Raw genomic sequence first — 26,768 nt, forward strand, 5'->3', positions numbered from 1 at the left:
TCCAGGTCTTTGTTTCTTTAGGGCATTCTATACCCTTCAAATCTTTTTGTGTATCCTACACATGCATTAAAGAATCTTTAATTCACATATTTTTGGGGGGTCTTTTATTAACTTGATTTTCTACATCTGATTTAGGGAGTTTTATATGCTGCCCTTGGTGACTGAAATTCATTTCATTATCTATAACTTCCAAGCCGCCCCTCTTGAAATTATTTCTTAAAGTCTATTCCTGTACCAAGTAGAGATAATACACATATATCACCCACCCAATTCATGTAACACAAACTTATCCATATGATTCACTGGAACTGATTTATTGTTGTAAAGGTATGATTACTTTTTCTTTGGTAGTTTGTGTCTTGTTACTTATAATAATTTTCATCCATAAACTCCATAGTCCACATGGCCTCCAGAACATTGCCACCTATATAAGCCAAGAATCTCTTATGTCAGTTGCTTTTTCTTTTTTCCTTTCAATTCCTCCTCCTGCGTCTTTTAACGTTAAGGTGTTAACGTTAAGATGTTAAGATGTTCCTCCTGCATTATCTTCTTTCATTTACTGAGCTCCTATTAAATGGTGTGTTTTCATTACTTCTGCTTCCCGCACCTCTTTTTTTACTTTGTTTCTGCCACTCCTCTTTTTTCACATTCCTTCATCCTTCTTACTATTCATCTAATATTCATCCCTCTTTCCTCCTTGCTAAGGTCCGCTTCAGCCCCCGCCCTTCCCTTCTCTGCATCTCTCACGACTCACTTCTGCGGTCCAGCTCAGTACTTCTTAACCTCCAGCCCACTCTTCCTCTGTCACATAACTTTTTCAAAGTACAAACTCTCACCCGTACATTTTCCTCTCTGACTTTACTTCTCCTCCCCTCCACTTTGCTCTTTACTCCCCAGTCGTCTACCTTTTCCCCACTTCAGTTTCCCTCCCTCTCGACTCCTCCCAGCAGCCCCGGTCCTGACGACGCTCCTTGGGTCCTTTACTCCTCAGCCTGTCTCCCACCTAATACTTGCCACCATTCCCCTCTGACCCCAGCTCTCCCTCTTCTTTGTCCTCTTCTCATTTCCTTCTAGTAGTCGCTTCGCTCTCTCCTGCCAGGCGCTTCCTACAATTCCAGCCTCCGCTCTCGCCGGTCTCTGCCCTCTCTCTCCAGCTCCCTCGCCCGTGCCTCCCGCTCTCCCCTCCTTCTTCCTCCCTCGGCCCTCCCCCTCCCTCCCAGCTTCCCTGCCTGGCTCGCTGCCTCCCTCGCCTCTTGTCTCATCTTGCCTGTGTTGTCTGGGAGGGGAGCCCTGCCTCCTCTCCCTCGCTCAGATCAATGCCCTGGCCACTCACTTTCTGATGTTGCACGACGGGAAATGCTTTGAATACTTACGACATGGCCGCTCACACTGATTGCCAAGATTGACAGCACTAACCATCGCCTTCACTTGTTTCAAGGGGGAAACCCCTAGTCTGCCCGCTCTGCGCGCACTGCCCGGCTCCCGGCGGCAAACTTCTGCGGGTCAGCGCTCCCCCGCCCGGGGCGGGACACCCCCGCAGACTCGAGTTAACGGGCTGCGCCTGCCACGGCGCTGGGGGGGGTTCTGCTCTCTCGCTCCTGGGGCTGTGCTAATTGACCTAGCATCGACTCCCCTTCTTTAAGAGATTTTTTTTATTTGTATCTTTCCCCCTTTCTTTAATGCCATTTACTCCCGAGGCGCAGCGCACAAGGAGCCCTCCCGCACGGTACCATCCTGGAGCCCGCCCAGGTAACCGGGACGGAGCGAGCGATCCGGAGAGCGAGGGAGGTCGAGCAAGAGCGCGCGGCCCATTTGTGAGCTACCTGTTGGGGAGCCGGAGGGGCAGGGGCGGGAACCCCGGGTCGGGCCGCCGTCCCTCCATGCCTGCGCCCCCGCCTTTCCCGGCAGCCGCAGTGTTAGTTTGCTCGAGCTGGAGCTGGGGGGCTGGGGCAGGACCCGCGGCGGGCTGGAGCAGAGCGTGCGAGCCCCTCGCAGGCTTGGGGTCCTGGGAGCAGCAGCGGCGGTCCGGGCAGGCTTCCGCGCTGGGCTGGGGAGGGGAAGGGGGAGGCGGAGCGGGAGGAGGGCGCTGCGCGGGCCGGCGCAGAGGGAGGGCAGAGTCTGGGAGAGGGGCCCGAGCGCCTGCCGCTCGCGGGCGGACTCGAGGAGCCCCAGGATGTGTCCCGCTCCGGGAGAGTGGTGCCTAGTTCCGGAGGCTGTGACAGACCCGAGTGGTGGGCTCCCGGTTTTCTCGTCACCCCTAAACCCCGAAGTCCACTCAGAAAACTCATGCTGTAGCTGCAGATAACTTGTGCATAGGACACTAAGGCAGAAAGCGCGGGGAAGTGAGACAGACTCCGCAACCGTGGACAACAGAAAGCTGTTATCACCATCCTAAATATTCCTCCGGAAATCTGTCCGCCCTCTGGGCCCACCTTGATCCTCCTCTGCGGCCTCCTCCTATAGGTGTTATAATCGGCTTCACTGGGGATGGTAGGAAAAAGAAGTCAGGTGGCTTAGAGAGTGCATTTTTAGGGCTCCGTGAAGTTTGAGGTAGGTATCTCATTGAAGTTTGCGCAAGTGTGTGATGTAGGAAGCTTGTGTGCCTGCGTGTGTATCTCCCCCCCCCCCCCCCCGCCTGTGCGTGTGTGCTCTGCGAGGGGGCTCAGCTGGGACCGCTGGTGCTGATGCCCTTTGTTCCCACAAGAGGGCAGCATCCAGAGGGCTTTGTGAGCGCTGTATCTCTCTTTATCGCCGCAGGCTTGGGCTTAGAGAAAGTTACACCGAAACTTTCAAACTGATATCTCATCTTATTTTGTGATATTAAAAAGGAAAGACAGCCAGAAAGAAGAAAAATGACAAATGGATAAAGAAGAGAGAGAAAAAAAGAGAAAAGCAGGCAGCCAGTCTACCTCGGGAGAGTCCCAGTCACACCAAGACTTGGGGGAGGGCTGTTTTAATTGTGGGTTTGGCCGACTGACGACTGGAGTGCCCTCCTCGGCTGTCTTAAGTTGTAGCCGGAGGTCATGTAAATCGACCTTAAAAGAATGCATAAGCCATAAATTAAAATAAACCCTCACCCAAGGGCTGATCCATAAGTAGACAATATCCAACCTGGACAAAACGAGCTTTGCTTACGAGCCGACCTAAACCGCATCCCCCCAAAGAATAGAGACTAAATGCAAAGTAAGTTTCCCAGCGAATATTTTGTTTTCTTGAAAAGTGTTGGGTTGCTTCGCCGTGTGACTGAGTGCGAAGGCGCAGTTTTCCGGAGCGCTTCAGTGTTAGCCAGGCTTCGGGTGCGGGAGGTGGGCAGGACCCGCTGGTTTCTAGGCTTCTTAACGCTACCCCCAACCCCACCCCCATTTTGGTTTGGAAACTCCGGCTATTTGTGGGGTTGACGCTGGGCTGGGCGAGGGCGGGCGAGAGCCGGGTTCTGCGCAGCGCTCTCCGAAGGGGTGAAGTTTCCCGGGCGGAGTTCATAGAGAAAACCCGGGTCGCTAGAAAACCCGTACGCTTCCTCCTCCCGCGTTCACCCCGCCGTGCCGCTGCTCTGCCGCAACTTTCCCGGGACCTCGTGCGAGTCGCTTCTAGTTCTCTCCGCTACCTTCCTCTTCTCTACCCTTATTATCGGACATGACTTTTCTATGATCTCTTTAGGAATAAACAAACCGATTTCCAAGACAATCCGAAACCCAGTGCTAATCTGTGGTCCTCTTTGCCAGGGACTCTAGGGCAGTGGAGCCGGCCCGGCGGGGGCGTGTGTTACAGGCCAGCCTGCCCTGTGGGGCGCGGGCTCCTCCTAGGAGTCCTCGGGCCCCCGCGCACAGTCACCCGCACTTCTCTGTCCCTCGCCCTCCCCACTCTGTGTCCCCGAGCCCCGCCGGCGCCCTCCGTCCCTCTCTGAGCCCTTCGCGGGGCCTGTCCTCCGGCACTGTCAGCAGACCCACCGAGATCTGCCGCTTTGAGGTCGGCCCAGGCCCGGGGGTGGTGCTGCCACAACCCCGAGCTGGGCCGCTTTGGGGGGGAGCTGCTTTTTTCTTTCTCCCTTCAACGCTGGTCGGAGAAGGGAAGGGGCTTGTACAAAGCTTGCTGGGGTTGTGCGCGGGCGCCAGGAGGAGCGGCCCGCAGCTGTGGAGGACAGATTAGCTCCTTTCCCGGGCGCTCAGAGGAGCCTTAAGATAAAAAGAGAATTGGTGTGTTCAGAACAGATAAAAGGTGGTTGTGGCCGGCGTGTTTTGAGTTTTATTTAAGCTCTCGTAGGCTAACCAAGTTTGAATACGTTTGTTTGTATGGATTGCCAGATATCGAATGCTGCCCCTATTTGGGGACTAAAAATAAATCTACGACTCTGCTGGCAGGGCTGGACTGTTCGCAAGATGGGCTGTCCCCCGCTGCTTCTGTGTCTGACCTCCTCCTCCAAGGGCCGTGCTTGAAGTTTCGGTCTGGAGGTGGCCCGAAGCGGTAGCTGCGGCAAACTGGGCTGGGCTCCGGACCTCCTGCTGCACTGTCAGTGGGGCACTCGGATGACGTCCCTGCCTGGGGCGCTTGACCCGGGCGCACACTCCAGGGGCCAGCCCTTCGCCCCGGGCCCGGCGGCCCAGCCAACAACCTAGTGGAGTCGGGATGCGAGAGTGCCCCTTCTCCCCCGCCTCCCTAGGGTCCCCTCTCTTCTGCCCTTTATAGTCACATGCCCAGGTCCCCACTCCCGAGGAGAACAGACACAGCCCCGCCCAGTCTATTTCTAGGAGGTGGGTTTGGTGAATAAAAAGGTCAAGTGGTCGGGTCCACAAGCTGGTCCATGGCGAAGGGGGGACTGGACAGACACCTGGCAAGGACCGCCCCGCCTATCCCCCCCGAACCCTGGCGGGTCCGCCCGCCCACGGCTGGCCTCCTCAGGCCACATTCTTTTGCTAAGTGTGAGAGGCTGTGGGAAAAGCAATCCCGAACCGGCCAAGAGCTGGCGAAGCTGATCCCGCGATGGCATTTTGTTTTGAACAGTTGCTTGGGTTGACGTTTCCTCATAAGGTAAGGTGTCACTGGACAGTCGGCTGCCCAAATGCCACAAGTATAATTAGCTTGCGCACTCAGCACCTCGTCCCTGAGGCCCGAGGCCCATAGGCACGGGCTTGGCGGACCTGGTCTACTCAGCTCCGTTCTGGGCTGCTGGATTCCGAAGAAGGGTGGGAACGGCCAGGGCAGCCCTTGGAGGCTCTTGCACTCGGGAAGACAGTGTAGCCTTGTCTTTGATTTATCTCTCTTTTTTCCTGTTCCTCAGCTCTTTTTGTTTTTCGGTTGAAGAGTAACTACAGGTTAGAGGGGTAAAGCGGACACCAGCGGCAGGGTGCAGACTGAATGAGGAAAGGGGGTGCAGTGTAAATCTGGCAGTGTACCCACCCTCCGCACCCCGCCCATGGTGGGGGAAGCTGTTAGTGCCCCTGCCTGCACGAATCCTGTTGGACCCGTCCAGGCTGGGCAGGTATCCTTGCTTGGGGAGGGGCTTCAGCTTCTAGTTTGGATCGTTCACCTGTCTGTGTGATTCCTTCCACCCCCACCTCAGAGGTCTCTCAGCAGATTAGTGTCTGTGTCCTGATTGCAGCTACCGTTTCCCTCTCCAGGCCTAGCCGCTTGGGGCTGCTAGTGTTCACTGTGGGGCGAGCCTGGACTGATCTGCTGTCTCACTTTTGCTCAGTTCTTAGGAGCAGTGCCTTGCCCTCTCTATCTGTACCCAGATTGGTGCTTGAGCTTCTTACCTAGTTTCTCAGACCTCAGTCTCAGGTCAGCTTTTGCCTGTACTCTCTGGTGGGAACCAGATTTCCACAGCCATGAACATGACCTTCCCTCTGTCACCCTGTGCAGTCACCATGGAATTCAACACTCAGCATCAGGCACTTTCATCAGTCTCCCTCCTCCCCTTGGGTCTACACTGCTCAGATATATCTGATATCTACTAGAAGATTCTTTTTATTTTAAAGCAAGCAAACAAACAAACAAACCCCCAAACAAACATCTTAAACTGTACACAAGTTGAGTGGGGTAGAGTTAGCTTTGCTCTAACAGCAAGAGTGCACCTTTCAGGTGGGAGGTGGAGACACAGTGTTATTTTGTTGCTTTGGACTTTGATTGAACCAATGAAATATTTTATTTTCTTATATGGGGGAAGTTATGACTGAATTTTTAAACTCTACTAGACCATAAATGTATGATTTATATGCTTTTGAGAGTATCTTTCAGAATATGCATATGTGAGCACATGGGCAGTAGGCCTAATGACATATAGATTTTTTTCTCTTACATTTTTGAAAACCTCAAAACTCAAGACAGATTGTCCTTATCCTGAAACAACAAGAACAACAACAACTAACCAAAAAATAAAATCATTCAGACTCTGAAAGCAAGGAAGTGTGCACTACCACACTTAGAATAGATCTAGTTCATGACCAAAGGCAGTAAGTAACCAGGATCTAGATAAACGCTAGGTCATTAATTGCCTAGGCAAACTGACATCCTCTGTTGCTATTCTCATGCACTACCTACACCTCCTTTCTTTGCTCTCCCGCCATGTTTCATTATGTGTACTGGCAAAGGGAGGTAGTTTTTAACAATTGTTCACCCTATTTAATGCTATTCTTAGTATTTGTTTTGGAAGTAACGAGAAGGAAACTTTTAAGTGCAAAATATATGAGTTTATTATTATGGAGCATGATACAAACACTTATAACAGTGTATTATATAACACTCAACATTGTACTATAAAGAAAGCTAAAGATACAAAACATTAATCTATCAAAATGATCCATCTCTATACCTTAAAGTGATTCTATAATGAATTCAGGAGCAACTGGAAAAAATGACATTCACTACAAGTATTACACTGTCTGTTGGACATTTTTTCATTAGTAGCAGAAATCAACAGATACTTTTCTTAGGGAAAAATGTATATTTAAAATATGCGAATGTACCTGGAAAATCCTTCTTTGTAAGGTTTTCAAATATTACATTCAGTACATAAATGATACACTTAGGTGGTGTTTTGTCTGTTTTTATTTGAGCTTTTTAAAGGAATTATTGTGTTATTGGTCACTGATAAAATTGCTACACATAGTCATCTTCTACTGAAGAAATTAGTGATGTTTTAAATAATTATTTTTAATTAATTTCAATAGGTAGTGGAATAAATGAGTTTTCTTTTAATAAGTTTTGATATATGTTGGTGGTAAGCCTTACTTTGAATATTTTCTATGCTTTTCAGTTTTGTTAGGTTATAAATCTCTTAAGTTTGAGAGAATTTTCTTGTTAGTAAGAGAATTCATGTATACATATTTTACTACTTATGAACAGCATTCTCAAAGAATAGTACAATACAACTAAAATTTTGGTTGATATAAGAGCTGTTTGTTTAAATATAGTTTAGGGGTGCATATATATATATATATCAATTGATGTTTTTGAAGTCAAGTGAAACATTCCATCAAGCTAATGTGTCTGAGAGTATCATATCAGGCACAGACAGGTACTAGAAATGATAAAACACAGATAACGTACAGCAAGATGATTTGCAGATGGGACGTATTATCTGCTCTCATGAGGTTAGATGGGTCATATTACTGGTTTAAAAAATAATATAGGTTATTTCAGAATTATCAAGTTATGCAGGTATATGAGATTTAATGAAAATATTTTATTATAGAAACTTGATAAAACATAAACAAATATTCATTGCTTTTCATAGGAAGAAATAAGCTTTGTATTTAGATTGCTTCTTATTTAAGATATATGGCTCTCCCATTATATTTTTCCTAACAAGGAAAAGAATGTATTTAACATTTTATGCCTTTATTCTAACTCCACATTTTCTACTGATTACACTCTTAATCTCAACATATGTAAGTAAAAAAACAGCTACCACTCCACAATACTCTATGAAAAGCCATTTTTACTAGATGTAAGTACTTTCTAAATGTATAGCTTATCCTTTTGGCTTGAAGTTCTTCACCTGTGATTTGAAAACTAATTGTTTTGATAAGAGTTATATCAGAAACTTTCATCATTCTCTTGTTACATATTCATTATTCATTCATAGAAAAGTGTTTCTATTTTTCCTGTTCTGTGGAAGAGGGTAAAAGCTTGTCAGTGAATTATTTTGTTTAGACATTTAGTCAAACTGAAAATAGGTTTAAACTTGTGTTGTGGTTTTTGATGGAACTTTTCAAGTCTTAAGTACCGATTGTCCTAATTTGTATAAAATATCAATTGAAGAATGTGCATGGAGGTTGTAAGACGGGATATCATTTAAATATACTAAGGACTCTCTAACCTCCAAAAGAAGAGTACTGGTCTGTTTTTCCTCACATCTGTGGTAGTCTCAAAAGGGAACATAAAACCCTAAAACCTCAGAGAAACAGTATCGATTCAATTCTTAAGTGCGAATCCTTCATATCATTGCTCAAAATATCCAACTTTACACTAATATTAGCCATTCTTTTTATAGTGACACCATGCTTAGTAAAAAACTTCTAAGCACTGAGGTCAGGTGTAGAGATTGGATTCTAGTTTATTTTTTATGAATCAGATAAAGATTTCTGTGCATGAGACCATATGTGGAGATGAGAGAACAAGAGCATTTCCATATCAAAGGCAGTGTATCTGGGGCTGCACGGTAATTAAAATGCAGTGGCTTGGACTCTGTGCACTGGCACTTACACAGAGCACTGCCGGGACCTTGGGCATCATGCAAGCGGTTGCCTCTTGCATACTTCTTGAAATACACTTATAATTTTGTACAAACATTTATGCCAGTCCACACTTTTCTGTGGATAATTTGTATTTCATCCAAACCATTCAAAGTAGAAGTTATTTTTTGAGCTACCCCCTCATTATGGCTTTTGTGCATCAACTATTTTTATTCCAGTTGTTTGTATTTCCTTTTACCAGAATGATGGCTTGTTTATATTCAGATTCTCTTCTTGCTCCTCTAAGACCCCTTATATGTCACTCATATTTTATATTCACTCAAAAAAGTTTCAATTTTAGGAAAGATGTGAATTATTTTCTGAGGTTAATTGTAGATGCTGTAATCTATTATAAACTAATGAAGTACATTTAAAAAATCAACTGCTTAGTTATTTCTACTTTATAATGCTAATATATTACTAATCCTCACTGACCTGCCCAATATATGATACTGGAAAAATTTCTTTTTACAATATTTAAAGAATTCTGAAATATTCTTTTTTACATTTTAATGGCATGAAAAAATGTGCAGTAGCATTCTCTTTCTTATTGCTTCAAGTGATAATTATTTGAAATTATTGAAATATTTATCTAAAGAGTTATCTCTTTGTATTTATGGGGAAATATTTGATGCCATTTATAAAGAACTTGTTAGCATCTTAACCTGTGGTGTTTTGGAATAGAATAATGGAATAAGAACAATTTAACAATAGGTAGTTCAGTGTTGTGTATGTTTTAGAAAATTTTGCATCTTCGGTTGAATTTGCTGCTCTGTAATTTTCTAGATTTTCTATTTCTGTATTTGCACTCTATCTGTGAGCATTCTGCTCTGGTGCATGTGGCAAGGAATTCACTGGTAGATTTTATTTACCAAGCCCTCCTGCTCTATAAAGCTTTTTAAAGATTTCTATGGATTGAAGCACCCGTGTACTGAAGAAGCCTAATGTGATATAATGGAATTCTTTAACAGTTTTTGTGTTTGTAAACTGTTTTGGACCAAAATTACTTGCATACTGACTTGATGCTTTTTAATGGTGACATGTGCATAATAAATATGAGGTAAATTCAAAGTACATTATGTGATGTGCATCTATGCAAACATTCTATATTCTCTCATTTCAAGCTCTTCCTTGGTCTCTTTCTTCTCTGAAAATCTCACAGGGTAACCTTTGAAATGCTCTATGATCCCTACTACTTTCATAATTTGTTGTTTCTAGTCACCTTAGAGAGACTAATTGAATTGTCTATCTCGAATATATCCATTCAAATGCAAAAAGAGATTTTAGTGTTATTTGTGTTTTTGATTTTACTGAGCACAATCTCTTTGCTTCTTTGAATACTAGTTCTTTAAAATTAGACAAAGAAAATTGAAGATGCTTTAATTTTTACCACCATGCAAGCACAATATGTAGAAAAAAGAAAATGCAACGGATTTTTTAAAATGACAAGCATTGGTTTCAAGCGGAACCGATTCTGAGGCATAGTTGCAAATGTTTCCTTTTGTACTTTACAAACAGATCATTGGATAGTATGATTGAGCCCTTACTAAGTTCAAGGCACCCTGAAGGGCATTTTTGAAGCCACAGTCTTTACTTTTTAAGAATTTTCTCTCCTATTGAAGATTTTTAGTATTTGGTAGGTGGGGAAATTTAGGCACAGCTGTCATGGTGCTAAACAGGTCATTTGTAGAACAGTAGACGAATAGTCCTGAGGGAGGGTGGTTCCTTGTTCTTTCTTTTTGGGGGGAAGGATATCAAAGGGCAGGGATGTTGTTATTTTCTTAGAAGTAATCTCTAGCTATCTCCATGGGAATGAACCTTTTATGTAGAGGTTAGCAGCCCCATTCACCCCCCAGTATATCCATGGTGTAATTCTTAACCCCCCTTGTCTTTATCTCTAAAATCAGGGTAATAATAATATCTACACAATAGGGTTATTGTGAGGATTAAATTAGATAAATGAATGGAAATTACTGGGCTCGGGGCTTGGCATAAAATAAATATTTAATATGTGTTATCTATTGCTGTTGAAGTGGTACCATACTTAGAATTATAAAGATCTGATTTTCCATTTTAGCCTCACTAAATACTTGCTGTGTAATGTTTGGCAAATTACATAATCTGTTTCTTTTCCTCTTATATGAAATACAGACAGACATACATGTTCCTTCCTTTCTTTCCTAGAAAGGTGAGTTCATCAGTAGTCTGGCAGACTGGGGGTAGAGTAGTGACAGGGTTTGCTCTAAAATTTGAGAAAATTCCAATTCAAAGAAATAGAAGAGCTTTGGAAAGTTCCTTTTGTTTGTCAGCCTCTATCCTCCAAGTGTGTATTGATCACACTATCTCCATTCTAATCAGTTAAGAAGCTCTCTTTATTCTGAAGCTTGCAAAGAAGATTTTATAATCTTTCTTGGTTATGTGTTTCAGTGATCAACACCAGGAAGTTCTTTATGCCAAACACACACATCTTACTCTGCTTTCTGGCTTTCAAGAAAAAATTGAGTGACATATTCTTAATTTGAAGATTTTATTTATTTACTTTTAGACAGAGGGGAAGGGAGGGCAAAAGAGAGGCAGAGAAACATCAATGTGTGGTTGCCTCTCACATGACCCCTACTGGGGACCTGGCCTGCAACCCAAGTGCGTGCTCTGACCTGGAATCCAACCAGCAACCCTTTTGTTCATAAGCCAGCACTCAATCCACTGAGTCACATCAGCCAGGACCATATATTCTTAATTTGAATGATAGACCAGAATGTGAGAAAACCAAAAATAACTTTCAATTTTTACTTCTTGAATCTTTTCTTTGAAATCTTATTTTCTAAATTAGTTTTGTGACCTTGAAAAGGTTATGTAATTCCTTTAAGTCTCAATTTCCTAATTTTTAAAATGCAGTTTGTCATAGAATTTATCTGGCAGGGTTATTGGGAAGATTAAGCTTTAAGATACTGCATATGGAAGTGTACAGAACAGTTCTGGAACAATTGTGAGAGGATGAATTGACAGTAGTTATATGATCAGTAGTGAAGCCATGGTATTAAAGACCCTTAATTCTCTTAAGTTAGATAGAATTCAGTTTTCAAAGTGCTTTCATATTTATTGCCTCATTCAATAAAAGGTATGTAGGGTAGATAACCTTACCAGTCATATTTTCTAACTTCCTATTTGATATAAATAAATGTTTTAGTTGGTTTTGCTTCAGGACATTATTCATTACAAACAAAGCTTTTATGTCATAAATTAGGGCTGGCCTTTTTTGCCTTCCCCTTTTTCCCAGGCTCTTTTATATAATGTCAGTGCTCATTTATTTTATCTTCCTACTTATTTCCAGAGCCAAAGCAATGCTGCATTTCCTATGTACCAATGTAAATGAATGATACCATACTGATCAGAAGTGTTAAATGTCAGTTGTATATATGTCTTTGATTAATACAATTTGAAAATATTTAATTATTACATAATAAGTATGGCTGGCTTATAGGTAACAATCTTTCAAAATATGGGGTTAATAAGGGTGGATTAATAAAGTGATCCTCGGCAGTGAAAAGATGGAGAACACTTAACTACACAGTTTCGAAGATGAAAATAATGGTCCTAGTGAGGAGGTATGAGTATAGGCAACTCTATGCAGTGTGCTAGTTGCTATAATGGAGATACCTATAGAAACCCAAGTACCTGTGTCAGGGAAAGCTTCTAGTAGGAGGTGGCCTGTGAGCTGTGACTTAAAAGGTGATTAGGTATAGGTTGCTTGGGCAATTCATGAGAAACATTAGACTTGGGGGAAACATTTGATAGTATTATTGACTATTTTGTAAATCTGACACTGGAACGTCTCACATTTCTGTCTCTGTGACTTCAAAATGGCCATGTCTATCATGAATGCGATGTGGCCATAGGGTAGCAGCTTAACCACTGCATTCCTCTTCCTTTGCTCAGTTTTGTGGTCAGGGGCATTGTACATCATTTTAAGGTGCAGAAGAATTTTTCAAACTATTGATTTTCTTCAACTATGTCAACTAAGTATCAAAATTAAAATAAATGGTTATTAATATCTGAACTGATGATCAGGACTATGAGGTAATAAAGTCATATCTTGTACTGCGAAGAACTTTTCTGCCCCCTTGAATTGGCAAACATGGTCTTAGAGAAGGGGCAGTGTTTGGAAATTTTTAGATCTGATAGTTATTTCTGAGTTTCCCTTATTTGTTACAAGTCTTTTCGGTGCCTCACATTTATAATTAAGTTTTTTCTACTGTAAAGTTGGCATATTGCATAACTTCATTTTTTTTGAGGGGGAACATGAAAATAAATTAACCCTCAATGTAATTCAGATTTTGGAAGAAGTATAAACTATTACCCAATGATGACGATGAAACAGTAGTAGTAGCAGAAGCAGTAGCAGCACAACAACCCCCTCTACTCTTTATAACTTCCAAAGAAGGATGCCAACTCTGTCCTTTTTAGTTTTTCAATATGGCATCTCAAGTTTTCTAGTAACTGTTTGAATGCTTTTTCTCTGAGCCCACAAGCCTTCTTTCCTTTTTCTGGTTTGGAAGTTTTCTGTTGTTTAATATTTGTTTCTCCAAATTAAACACACCTATTGAGAATTTGCAGTTTATATGACTTTGTGAATAATCACTTTCTGAAAAGTGGTTGGTAGTAATGTAGGTTGGAGAAGTTATGGCCCTGGTTTCTAATGGCCTTAACTCACTGTTCTCCTTGCTGCTGCTGTGGCCTGATGGAGACTCTTAGTGTTGATGATGACGTGAAAATGGGAAGAAATCTCTCCATGAGAAAGAAAGGCTCTGGAGCTGAGTAAAGGAGGGAAAAAGATATGAAAGTTCTATAAAACATCCCCTTGGCCATATTAAATTAGTTGTGATGCTTTAAAGAATTTTTTCCTTGAGGACTTTCAGTTGAGTTCTTTAATAAGATGCAAAAACCCAAGGAAAAAGAAAATAAAAATAAAAATAATATAGCAACTGAATGAAAGTTTAACTAACTTGGAACACAGCATATTAGTTAACCAAGTCTCAGGAACATTTTTATTCTTGAGTTTGAAGATACAAATACACACTGGAGGAAAATTGGACTATTTTAAAATTTCTTAGCTGTATCCTTTTCAACTATGGAGATGAATATTGAAAATAAATACAGGGTGGGCAAAAGTAGATCTGTGGTTGTGAGTACATGAAACAGTTTATTATTTTATTATTTATTAATTATTGTGTTATTTTCCATATGAACAACTGTGAACCTACTTTTTTGCCACCCAGTGTATTGAAGTTGAAAATAGAATTTTAACCTTGGAACATGTAAACTGTATACATATTTAATTTTTATTTTTTAGTATAATATCCTAAGGTATTATTAAAGGAAATTTTCAGCTTTTCTGAGATTAGAACCTTTAATTTAATTTAATTTAATTTAAATGTTTTAATCCTCACCTGAGGACATGCTTATTTGGTTATTTAGAGAGAGGGGAAGGGAGGGAGAGGGAGAGAAACATAGATGCCAGAGAAAAACATCCATTGGTTGTCTCATGTATGAGTTCTGACAGGGGCCATCAGAACTCACAACATAGGCATATGCCCTGATCCTGAATCAAACCCACAGCCTTTTGATGCATGGGACAACACTCCAACCAACTGAGCTACCTGACCAGGGCAAAGTTAGATCCTTTAAACTTTTTCAGTTCCAGAGAATGCTTTCATTTGTACTTTTTGTATAATTTTGTGTTTTGCAGGGATACTAAGGTAGAGAGTCACAGTACACTGAATATTTATGGGTTTTAAATTGTATAGCATTTTGTAACAAGCTTATTTTCTCTAAGACAAATACATATAGCAGCCTAAATCAGCCCAAATTAGGTGTGACTGGTGAGTTTAGGAACTCTTAATCCACCTGCATGATGGGGAAAGAATGAAAAATAGCTCAGATCTTGATTTTGATACTGTGAGACCTGTTCTACAGCGCTCATTAGCTATGTGTTAGTTGTGAAGCTTTGTGTTTAATCCTGTTTTTTAAAATAAATTGGTTTATTGTTGTTCAATTACAGTTGTCTGCATTTTCTCCCCACCACTTCATGTTCAACCTTTATGTCCACATGGACAACTCAGTAATGTTATTAGGAGCTGTGTGAGTAGAGTATATGAAAAAGTATACCCATTTATATTGTATACTAATTTTTCTTTTGAATTTTGTTTGAGTCACTTTCACATCTTGGGATTATTCTCTTCTTTGTTTTTGATCTGTGCATACACTATTGTCTGTTTTAAAAATGCCTATCAAATAGGACATTTGCATCAATGATCCTTTACATTTTATGAGGCTATGATTATATAATATTTTTTAACAAATATTTATTTACTTCTTTATTCTTAGAGAGGGGGGAAGGGAAAGAGAAAGAGAGGGAAAGGCACATTAATGTTCCAGGTGTGAGAGGAACATTGATTGGTTGCCTCTTGCACATGTGCCCACCAAGGACCAGCTGGCAACCCAGGCACATGCCCTTATGGGGAATTGAACCAGTGAACTTTTGCTTTTCAGGACATCACCCAACCAACTGAGCTGTTGCCCAACCAACTGACCTACACCAATCAAGGCTGATATAGTTTTTAGTTTTGCTTATTAACAAATTTATATCTGAGGTAATTTAAAAACAAAAATATAATTTTATTAAATTTACTGAGAGGGGCATTAACTTATTTGGTCATCAAAAATTGTTTCAAATGAAGCCTTCATTTAGTTAAGTAAGTGTATTGCTAATGCATCTTAAAAGTATCTTTGATTATTAATACAATGTTTGAATGTTATCATGAACAAAGTGCTAGTTGGTATTCTTCCTTCTTCATTGGAGTCAATCTAGCATTTACATTATTAGCTGAGGAAAGGAACAGAATTTAGGATGTTTAAGAAGAGAAAAAAAATAGAGATCTTAGTAGTTTGAGTAGCCTAGGGCAACTGGAAAGTATTATTGGTAAGGGCGAGGCTGAAGGAATTTCTCTGGCAGGATAATTTTAAGGCTTATTTGGGAGAATTTCTCACAATGATAAAACAGTGGTCTGCAAACTTTGGGGTTGAATACACCATCAGTAAAAGATTTATAAGCATGTGTCCTGATACATGTACATATTTATTTGAAATTGCAGCAGTCACCCCTCATCTGTGGAAGATATGTTCCAAGACCCCTGTGGATGTCAGAAACCACAGATAATAATGACTGACTCCTGTATATTCTATGTTTTTTCATATACATACATACTATGACAAAGTTTAATTTGTAAATTAGACACTGTAAGAGATTAGCAACAGTAACTGATAATTATTGTGTTTAAATAGAAGTCATAACAATATATTGTAATGTGAATGTGGCATTAATACGTAAAGTAAGGATTACTCGAACACAAGCACTGCGGTCTTATAACTCAGATGGCTATTAAGTGACAACGGGCAGGTAGGCTACCGAGTGTTGACACGCTGGATGAAGGTTTGATTCATGTCCAGGGTGGGACTGGGTGTGATGCCGTGAGATTTCATCACACGCTTCAGAGTGGTGCACAATTTAAAACTTATAAATTGTTAATTTCTGTAATTTCCCACTTAATATTTTTGGATTATGGTGGGTGACAGTAGGTAACTAAAACCATAGAAGGCACAACCTCAGATAAGGGGGACTACTGTATGTACATGTACTATTGTGCCAATATATGCTATATAAACATGCATAAATAGATATTAAAAGAAAGAATTATAGGTACAATAATATTTTAAACCTAACTGTGGTTCCCCCAAACCCTATGATTTAATGTGCCTGTTATTTTTAAAAGTCTTAATTTAACACATTGTGATGGAGTGATTTACAGGTTTGGTCCCAAGTTTAGTTTACTTTGCTACATGGTTTTAATGCTACCACAGGTGAAAATGACACCTCAGCAAGAAAAAGAGATCCAAATGGAAGAAGTACATCATTGTTTGCACTTAATAAATTGTTATACTAATTTATTAATCCTATACACAAAATATACAAAAATAGATTGTTAAAATTTGGCTAGTAAATCTCTATGTTCCTTTATGACAATCAGTTGTTTTTGTCAATGAGGGTGGAAGTATAGCATTTTCATGTTTTTAATAAATAGGCTCAAAACCCATTGATTCTCTTTGGAACATCATTAAACAGGTTAGAATATTCTGTTGCCAAATTTAAAATTGAAAACAAATTAGGGTTTTTGTAGGTGATGAACATAGAATTTTTGGCAATAAAATCACACTGTAATAGAATCATTTCCAAACCTACTTCAGAATACTTTTTCTGTTTAGAAAAGCAATTAGTTTCTCATTTGATAAAATACCACTTTTAGCTTAAAGATAAAAGTTAAGTTTGGTGGTGTGTATGTATGTATGTGTGTATGCATGTATGTATGTATGTGTCTATCTGTCTATCTGGTCTAGCTATGTGGTGACACACAGCACCTTGTCAGCACATTTGGTACACTAGTTTTAGTTCCTTATCTTAGGTTCGGAAATGTTACCATGAGATAAGCAGGGGAGCCTCTGTGTGATACAGACAGTTCTCATGGTTACTCCCCATCTCACTTCAAAGCATTGTAAAGATTTTACTGTGTTTTACAGATCTATTTTTAAAAATAATTGCATCATCACTGGCTTCAACATTGTGTTGCAGTTGCTTGGCTATGAATGATGTAGTTAGTGAAGTCCATGGTGCCGTCTCCGTAATCTTATCCCTAATGTTTTCCTGCAGTCCAGCTGGGGCAACCACTTCACCAGTGGTTATACTTTGCCAGTGTACTCTGGTCATTACTTTTATTTTAGAAAGTAACACTCTAGAGATTATATTTTCATTGGTACATATATCAGTGGTTCACATGAAGGTAGCACTTTGCCTTTTTAAATATCATAAACTGAGGCATGTTAAAAAGATGTCCATTCATTTATCTGAAAAGCAAGCATCCTACATGATGAAAGTTTCTTTTTCAGGTCTTCCATGTTTTCCATGATGCTTTCAATATTGTTTGTGGCAATAGTCAGTGCACATACCCAGAGCACATAATTTACATTGCATTTTAGGTAAATGTTTACTGAGAGTTGTGCATGTGGCAACTCTGATTTTTTAGCAAAGGAATATATATAAATGTGTTGCTGTATTGTTTTCTGTGTTATCTTTTAGTCATTTTTTTATAGCAGAAGGAAGAACAAGTGGTTTTCTAATAGCATATGGATTTTTGTCTTATATAGTTAAAGAACTTCAAAAGAAGTTTCTAAACATTTAAAATTATGTTTGGTGAAATTCTGTAAAATGTGGTATTGAGTATTATAGGCTTTTGAACATTATAGGAAAAATTGCAGCAATTGCACAAATTTATATCTAAATGTTTAGGTTTTAAGTGTCTTACTGATGGTAATGGCTTCATATTCTTGTTATTTAACATCTCAATGTAAAATAGGGTACAGTACATTGTTAATGATGCTAGATACAAATCTATATTTCAAATTTTCTTCTTGATAAATTAAAAAAAAACTCTTTCTGTTTCTTGTCAGATCTGCTTGGATCATTATTATTTTTACCCCGTAATGTGGTGACTAAAGGGCTACTACAGCAGGACAAGTATTCATTTGGTCCTGGCATTGTTGTCACTAAGGCCTGTGTTATAAATATTATCCTCAGACTGTGGTCTCTTTGGAAGGATCTTTTAAAACCACTTGAGCATTTGTTCAGGGTTAATTTAGTTAAAAACTAGATAATATTATTTATAATCAGTCTCTTTCTTATTTCTGGTGCAAGGCATGACACATTGGTATTTTACATATAGACCTAGAATGTTAATCTGTTTTTAAATTTAAGTAAGAATTTGTTTTTCTTTTTAAATAGATAAATATACATAAGTATACTTATATAATGTACTCCTAGGATGTGTGAGCCCAATTTGGGGACCACTGAAATAGGAAAGTGAATGATAAAGAAAGGCAAGGAGAGTTTGGTGAGTCAAGGAAGAAAGGCATAGTTTCTGCAGAATACCCTCCTGGGATAGGATCACTCTAAAGAATGTGGCTAGTTATTGAAGACCTGAGGCAGGGAGTGGGATTACAGATTTATCACTATTGGGGTGCAAAAAACAGTAGTGTGGGTTGTACAGGGCTCTGATATGAGAGAAGAAGCAGACTTAAGTCATCTTTTCTTCTTCTTTTTTTTAGATTTTATTTATTTATTTTAGAGAGAGGGCAAAGGAGGGAGAAAGAAAGGGAGAAAAACATTGATGTGTGGTTGCCTCTCACATGCCCCCTGCTGGGGACCTGGCTCACAACCGAGGCATGTGCCCTGACTGGGAATTGAACCAACAGCCTTTCAGTTCTCAGGCCATCATTCAATCCAGTGAGCCACACCAACCATCTTTTATTCTTTAAGGAAAAACAAGTTGAATCATTTGTTGGCATAAAGAGATCAGTGAAGTTCCATAGTTAAGTGTGTTTATCATGTTGCAGGGGAGGGGACCAAGTAGAGAATCACTAGTCCTTGTATCCTGTCTTTGCATAGTTCTGATCTTAGCTTTACTCTTTCTTGCTTTTATACTCAGCCTTCCTTGGATTTAGATACAATCAGAGCAGCAGTTGGGAAAGGTAAGGCAGCAAATGAGGGATGGCTATAGGTTAATATTTGTCTTCAGTGTTCTCTTCATTTCTACCTTTTCCCCTGTGCTGTAACTTAACATGTTTGTTGATATAGTAGCTTGCTGTAGTAGCAAGAATCCAGGATGGGAGTTTCAGTTCTGCCAATAAACTTTGGGTGACATGACCAACTCTCTTTTTTGTAAGTCACCTCTTTCGAGGAATTAGTTTCTTTGTTGGTAGAATGAAAAGTCTGATGATATCCAAAGAGGTTCAGCTCTGACATGCTGTTTATACCCTTCTAGGGTAAGTAAGGCTCTGTGCTGCCTCTTTACCCAGAACTTTCAGTGAAGTTCCTTGTTCTGTATATCAACTTCAAAACACCATGTCCACTGTGCTTTGTAAAGTGACAAATGGCTAGGAATATAATTTAATAAGTGAATTTGTGCTGGTGGACTCATGAGCAAAAACTGTAAAGTATATCTAGCTTTTTCCCTTTACTGTCCAGATGACTTTGATCCAGTAGGTTTCCACAGTGTGATCCTAGATAGTCCTCTTACTTTCTAACCTTAAGTGGCTAATGAGAACTTAAGAAAGGGAAGTATTAACATCTGAAGGGCTGTGTCTCTGAAGGAGTTGGGCCTGGAAGAGATAGGCAGGGCATTGGGACACAGCCATCAATTCATTGCATGTGTTTGGCCAGGCTGGCAGCAGTGGCCACTGCCAGGTTTTTTGAGTATGGTTTCTGTCACCAACAGAGTTGGCTGTCTTTGAAGTCTGCTAGTTAACCTCTTCCAGAATCTTAGAGGACAACTATCACTCAGGAGGAGGAGGATAAAGGAATCTCTGGGGGTGGGGATTTCTGTATACAGTAAGAACTTGATTCTCTTCTTCTAGCAGTTTTTTGAAGCATCTAATAAATACACAGATTTCAAATTTTCTCATTTTCTTTTTAGTACCTATTCGTTGCCACAGATGGAGGCAATATTGAGTAATGAAAGAGATATTTATTACCAAACATATATTGGACAACTGCCGTATACCAGACATTTCTGGGTGTTTTCAGAAGATGAGGGTAATAACCTGGATAACAGTTTTTGAGAGGTTTAATATACAAAATACACTTGGCAGAGTGGCTGATATGTTGTAAGGTTTCATTAAACATTAGTGATTATTATTTTATTATTTCATTTGCATAACAACTCTAGAAGATAGATGTCATTATCCTTGTTTTATAGACAAAGAAATTAAGGTTGGGAGAGGAAAAATAACTTGCCCAAGGTCACATAGCCAATTAAGTGGTAGAACCATAATCTAAATCCTGATGTCCTGGCTTGAGGTCATAGTATTTCTGCTATAAAATATATCTGCCTATAACAGTCAAATAAGTCATGAGATTTCCTCCAGATAATCTACAAGCCAAATAATCTGGAGCTTGGATAATCAGGATAATCAGGAGCTGAACATGCTAGTATGTGATGTTAAATTTCAGTAGGTTTGGTTATTAAGGTAGTCCTTGCTTTACATGGCTTGATGTTAACTGAAATTAATGTATATCCTTTGCATAGTTCAGATGTCATGGTTTGATCTCAATTACTACAGAACCTCTCCAAGCAAGGACTTGGCTCCAATATGCACTAGTTGCAGTTAACACAGTACAGTGCAAAGTGAGTACTTCCTGTATTTCTGTCAGCTTCACATTCACATACGGAAATTCTCAAATTCTTTTTCCTTTGGATCAGTTAGATGGTTCATTTCCATTTGATGACTCATTCATTTACTTACAAGGTTCTGTTCCTGCTAAGGGGAAGCATTGTGTTAAGTAAAGTCTATGAAGGTCACTGGTGACTGGCTCTTGGGTTAAAAGCCATCACCTCTGACATGTATTGTATATAGCAATAGATCTCTGGACTTTCACAGAAACAACTGCTTTCTTTAAAACCCTAACTCTCCCCACTTCCCATTACATGAATGTGTGTTCCTGGATTGAGGTTTTTTTTTTTTCCTATCTGTTTCAGCATTGTAGAGGAAGGCCAGTAAGGCCTGTAATCTCTCAGTTGGTATTTTACTACATGAAAAGTGATATATTACAGTAGACAGTGAGCAGCCATTAGGTAAGAACTAGGTCTACTTAAATTTCTTCTTAGACATAGATGCCTAAATTCTTTTTAAGCACTTAATAATAATTTCAACCTGAACATAGGTGCATAGACTGTATAGATGTCAACTTTAGGGCAAGATAACTTTTTAAAAAATTTTTTTAAAAAGATTTTATTCATTTATCTTACAGGGGAAGGGAAGGAGAGAGAGAGAGAAATATCAATGTATGGTTGCCTCTCGTGCGTCCCCTGCTGGGAACCAGGAACTGGCCTGCAACCCAGGCATGTGTCCTGACTGGGAATCGAACCACGATCGTGTGGTTCGCAGGTCTGCGCTCAATCCACTGAGCTACACCAGCCAGGGCTCAGGGCAAGATAACTTTGAAAATACCAATGATTTGAATCTCCTCTTGTCCCAGAAGTTTAAAATTTCTCTTCCCTTAAATTTTGATTGTCCTCATGCCCACCCCACTGCCTCAACTTTTAAGATTATGTTTAAAAACATGTTCTTAGTTTTCTTTGTCAGGCATTCTGAAGAGTGGAAATCCTTTGTTGACTACAATTTTATTTTTCTTACCTATAGAATGCTGGAGAATTGGTTTGGGATAAAGTGAGCCTGTGTGTTGTGACTAAGATCTTACTCTATCTACTATTTTCTAGCAGTGTGAACTTGTTTTGTTACCTTAATCTTTTCAGGCATCAGTTTCCTTATCTGTAAAGTAGTACCCACTTCCTAAAGTTGTTTCAGAATTTAAGGAGTAAACAGAAGTGCTCAGAACAGTGCTTGGCATGTGGTGCCATGCAACTGTTACCTATTACTAAAGTGGACATCTCTAAAAGGATAATCTGGCCCAAATTGAGTACTATATTCAAAACACTTTATTGAAGGGCTAAAAATGAACACCACTTGAATGTAATGTAAAATCATTTTACAGTTTCCCCTGACACAGTGACTCTAGAGGACTTCTGAGAGATAAAACCGACTGTTCTATAGTCATAGGTACTTTGAGAACCTCTTCAACTGCAACTCAACAAATTATTGAAACTAAAATTCCTTTATTGTAATGTCTGCATCTTTATTTTTGAGTGTCATAATTTGTGGAGACTAGTTGACTTGAGTGAAGAGTTTGGATGTGAGTTTTCTCAGAGCTAGATTTGTCACTGTAGCAATAATTGAAGAAGCAGTGGTGAACTTAAAGAGGTGGTAGCTAGTGGACAGGGAGTTTGACTTAGGAGGCATTCTCAGGGAGGGCCTAGCTGCAGCCATGCTTGACCAGTGATTGCAGACTTGACTTGTAGGCCCTAGAAAGTTATGGGGTGAGGCAACTGGTTGAGTTTGGAGTGTTGGTAACTTCTATTTCTCTCATGGGTTTTGGCGCAAGCTCCATCATCCTGTGGACCCATGAGATATCTTCCAGAAGAGCCTCAGCCTCAGTCAAACATGGCCAAGGATTGTAGGCTTAACCTCCAGGTCCCAGGAGATTCCTATTGGAAACAGCAGACTGGCTATGTTAGATCTAGGATTTGAACCCATGTTTGGTGACAAAAGCTAAGCTGTTTGTGCTAATGAGTCCACGCTGTTTCCCTGATGAAGAAGGCACCAGTGGAGAAACGGAAAATAGCTGAGCAGTGAAGGCAGCTATGAGTTCAGTATCTAAAAGTATAGACGATATATGGTATCTCAGAGGGCAGCTGTGAAATCAAAGGGGCTTCCTGCAGGTAGCAATGCCATGGTGCTTGTGCTGGAGGAGATGGCGGTGTTTTGGTGGTTGTTACAAGCCTTATGGATGGTTTAGAATTTGGGAATGCGTTTCTGTATTCCTATAATATTTATACCTGAAATCATAGACGCACTGTCTTTGCATCACAGAACCTCGGAGTTGAAAGAGCATTCTAATTACTCTTTTTATGGTGTGATTTTATATACATGATCATCCAGTCCAGCCTGGAGCAACAACGATACAGTTGTTACTTGCTCTTTTCTACCTGAATGTAAGCTCCATGTGGGCAGGAATGTCTGTCAGTTCATTGTTTAATTTTTAGTGACTGGAGCAATGCCTGGAACCTAATAACACTCAGTAGATATTATTGCATGAAAGAATGTTGGGACAACTTGTTCAAAAATTTTGTTTTGTATGTTGAACAATATTATGTACCAAATGTTATCTCATTTAAGTCTTACCTTAACCCTGTGAGGTATATATTATAATTTCTAATTTATGGATGAGGAAACTGAGACTCAGGAAATAAGCGATTTTCTTGTGATATTACTAAAGCGTGATGGTCAGGATTTGAATCTGTGACTATAACCACTACATTGTACTGTGAAATTATTACCATACTTTTCAGACCATAAGACACATCTAGGTTTTAGAGGGGGGAAATAGGAAAAACATTTTTGAAGCAAAAAATGTAGTCAAATATTTAATAACATAAATAACATAATATTTCACCAATGTAAATGTAAACAGAACTCAACAGCAGCGTTAACAACCATTATTCCTCTCAAATTTGGAGGGGGGTCCATCTTATGGTCCAGAAAATACGGTGCCTCTGTTGTCCTAGATAATATTATTTTATTAATGGGGCCTAAATTTCTATGGAAGCCATGTCACACTGTTGAATTATTATTTTTTAAAGATTTTATTTATTTATCTTTAGAGGGGAAGGGAAGGAGAGAAGGAGAGAAATATCAATGTATGGTTGCCTCTTATGAGTCCCCTGCTGGGAACTGGCCTGCAATCCAGGCACGTGCCTTGACTGGGAATTGAACTGCGATCGTGTGGTTCGCAGGCCCGTGCTCAATCCACTGAGCTATACTAGCCAGGGCTGAATTAGTAATCTTACTGCCAACTACAATTCACAAGCCTTTTAGTTACTGTGTCTTACCCATTCTGTACTTGAACTGCTGGCGTTTTTGGAGTTAAGTGTAGGAGCTTGCATCTTTCCAAGTAGATTTTCTCTGGTTAGATTCATTCAGTCTCTCTTTACTAAGATATTTTGGGTAAGTATGGTTTAGAAATTTCATCAAGTAGTTTAGGCATTCATTGATAAAATAATTGTTTTATTTCTTAGTTTTGTTAATATTCTATAAAACAAATTGATAGATATTTCTAGTAATTAACTATCCTTATAGTCCTCAAATAAGCTACTTAAAGTATGTTTTTATAGATATACATATATTCATACTGCTGAATTTGAATTTTGTGTATATGAATTATATTTATGATTTATTTGTTTTGGTGCTTTTTTAGAATTTTTATAGTAAAGTCATGCCTGCTTCGCAAGTTGGAAGTTTTCTATATATGACTATGCTCTGGAAGTATAGGAATTGTCTATTTTTTATTGCCATCTTTTTCTTTTGGAGACCATAGGAGTTGTCAGTTCTTTGAAGGTTAAAAAACAACTTACCCCAAAACCATTTGATCTTCACTCTTAAAAGAGATAGTTATTTAACAGCATTTTATTGGTCTGTTCATACTTTCTACCCATTCTTGAGTCAGTAATTCCTATTTTACAGGAAACTAATGTAGTTTCTCTAGATTAAAAAAATGTATTGACATAAAGTTGATAGGGAATTTTCTTATCTTCTTCTTTTCCATATCTGTGGTTTTATTCTCTTTCTTATTCCTTATATTTTTAATGTTCATTATTTATTTATTATCCTCACATGAGGACATGCTTATTAATTTTAGAGAGGGGAAGGGAAAGAGATAGAAAGGGAGAGGGAGAGAAACATTGATGTGATAGAAACATCTATGTGTTGTCTCTCACTAGTGCCCTTACTGCTGACCAAACCTGCAACCCAGGCATGTGCCCTGACTGGGAGTCAGACCCATGATGCTCCAACCAACTGAGCCATACCAGACAGGGCATGTTTTAAAGCTCTAAAAAAATCTTTTAGAACCTGTTTCTGTCGTTTAACATTCTAATTATTAGAAACTTTGTAGAGCGTGCTAGCATTTAGCCCAGATTTATTTGTATATCCACAAGGCTTAATTAATAAATTCAATAAACATGTATGAAGTGTTTTCTATATGCCAGAGAGATACAAAGGGCAAATAAAACAGTGTCTTACTGTAAGAAACTTACAGTATAACAATAATATTTGAGATCATTTGTCAAATGGCTTGCTGAAATTCAGATACATTATTTCAAGTGCATTACTTATCTAGCTATAAAGTACTTCTGACAAAGAAACAAAAGAGGTTAATATGATAGGATCTATTCTTTGGCAATCCATGTTTGGTCCTGATGATTACTTCTTATCCTTTTAAATTCTAGAATCTTGTCCATGTAATTAAACTCACATAAGGAGTGTGTGGTCAGTTTTTAATTCCAGGATCTTGTCCTTGTAATTAAGTTCATACAAGGAATGTGTGCTACTGGATCATATCTTGCTCATTCATAAAGCTTCTGGTAGAAAGACTTGTAGGGGATATATTAGCCAAAGTAGAATTTAATCAGCTAGAGAAGGGCTTTTTAAATTTTAGTAGGCATGCAAATCACCTGGGGATCTTATTAAAATGCACATTCTGATTCTGTAGGTCTGAGGTGAGACATGAAATTCAGTATTTCTAGCAAGCCACCAGGTAATGTTATTGCTCCTGACTGGGATACACTTTGAGGGCAGAAGGATACTATATATTCTGTTTTATAGTTAGTAAGATGCCTGATTTTATAAAATTAACAAATAGAGCATTAAGGCTAAAGTAAGAAGATTGACAATGTCCTGCATGTTGTGAGGATACAGAACAATTGAAAATCTCATAAATTGCTAGTGAGAGTGTAAATCATTAATAACCTATTTTGGAACTACTTGATATTATATATTAAACTTAAATATATGCCTCTCTATGACAGCAATTCAACTCCTAGGTGTACACGCATGAAAAATGAATACTTAGGTCCACCGAAAGACATGCATAACATGTTCATAGCCATTTTATTCATAAGCCACAAATTGTAAACAACCCAGATATCCATCAACAAGAGAATGGGTAAATCGTGGTATACTTATTCAGTGGAATACTACATAGCAACAAAGCCTACTGATAATTGCAGTGACATAAGTGAATGAAGTAATTATGTGGAAAATGGAGAAGTAGATTAAAGAGAAAAGAGTAGAGCTAGATAAAGATTATAAGACATAGAAGATAGAGATAGAATATGTGCTGTGATTCCACTGATTAATTTCAAAAATAGATATAACTACAATTACAGAGGTAAGAATAGTGATTGTCACTGGGGATGGGTTATTAATTGGGAAGAGGCATGTGAGAACCTTCTAGGGTGTTGGGAATGTTTTATATTGTAG

General features: G+C 39.5%; 1 protein-coding gene across 1 annotated transcript in view; it reads left to right on the plus strand.

The window, feature by feature from the left end:
- Positions 1-1,360: 1,360 nt before the first annotated feature.
- Positions 1,361-26,768, plus strand: part of SOX6 (SRY-box transcription factor 6) — a 600,742-nt gene continuing 575,334 nt past the window's right edge. Inside the window, exon 1 of the mRNA XM_037049998.1 lies at positions 1,361-1,749. The gene's annotated coding sequence lies outside the window, so the exon portion shown is untranslated. The remainder of the gene's footprint in view (positions 1,750-26,768) is intronic.

Source organism: Sturnira hondurensis, unplaced genomic scaffold (genome assembly GCF_014824575.4).
Source record: "Sturnira hondurensis isolate 20B ecotype Veracruz unplaced genomic scaffold, ASM1482457v3 Scaffold0006505, whole genome shotgun sequence".
Lineage (NCBI taxonomy): Eukaryota > Metazoa > Chordata > Mammalia > Chiroptera > Phyllostomidae > Sturnira > Sturnira hondurensis.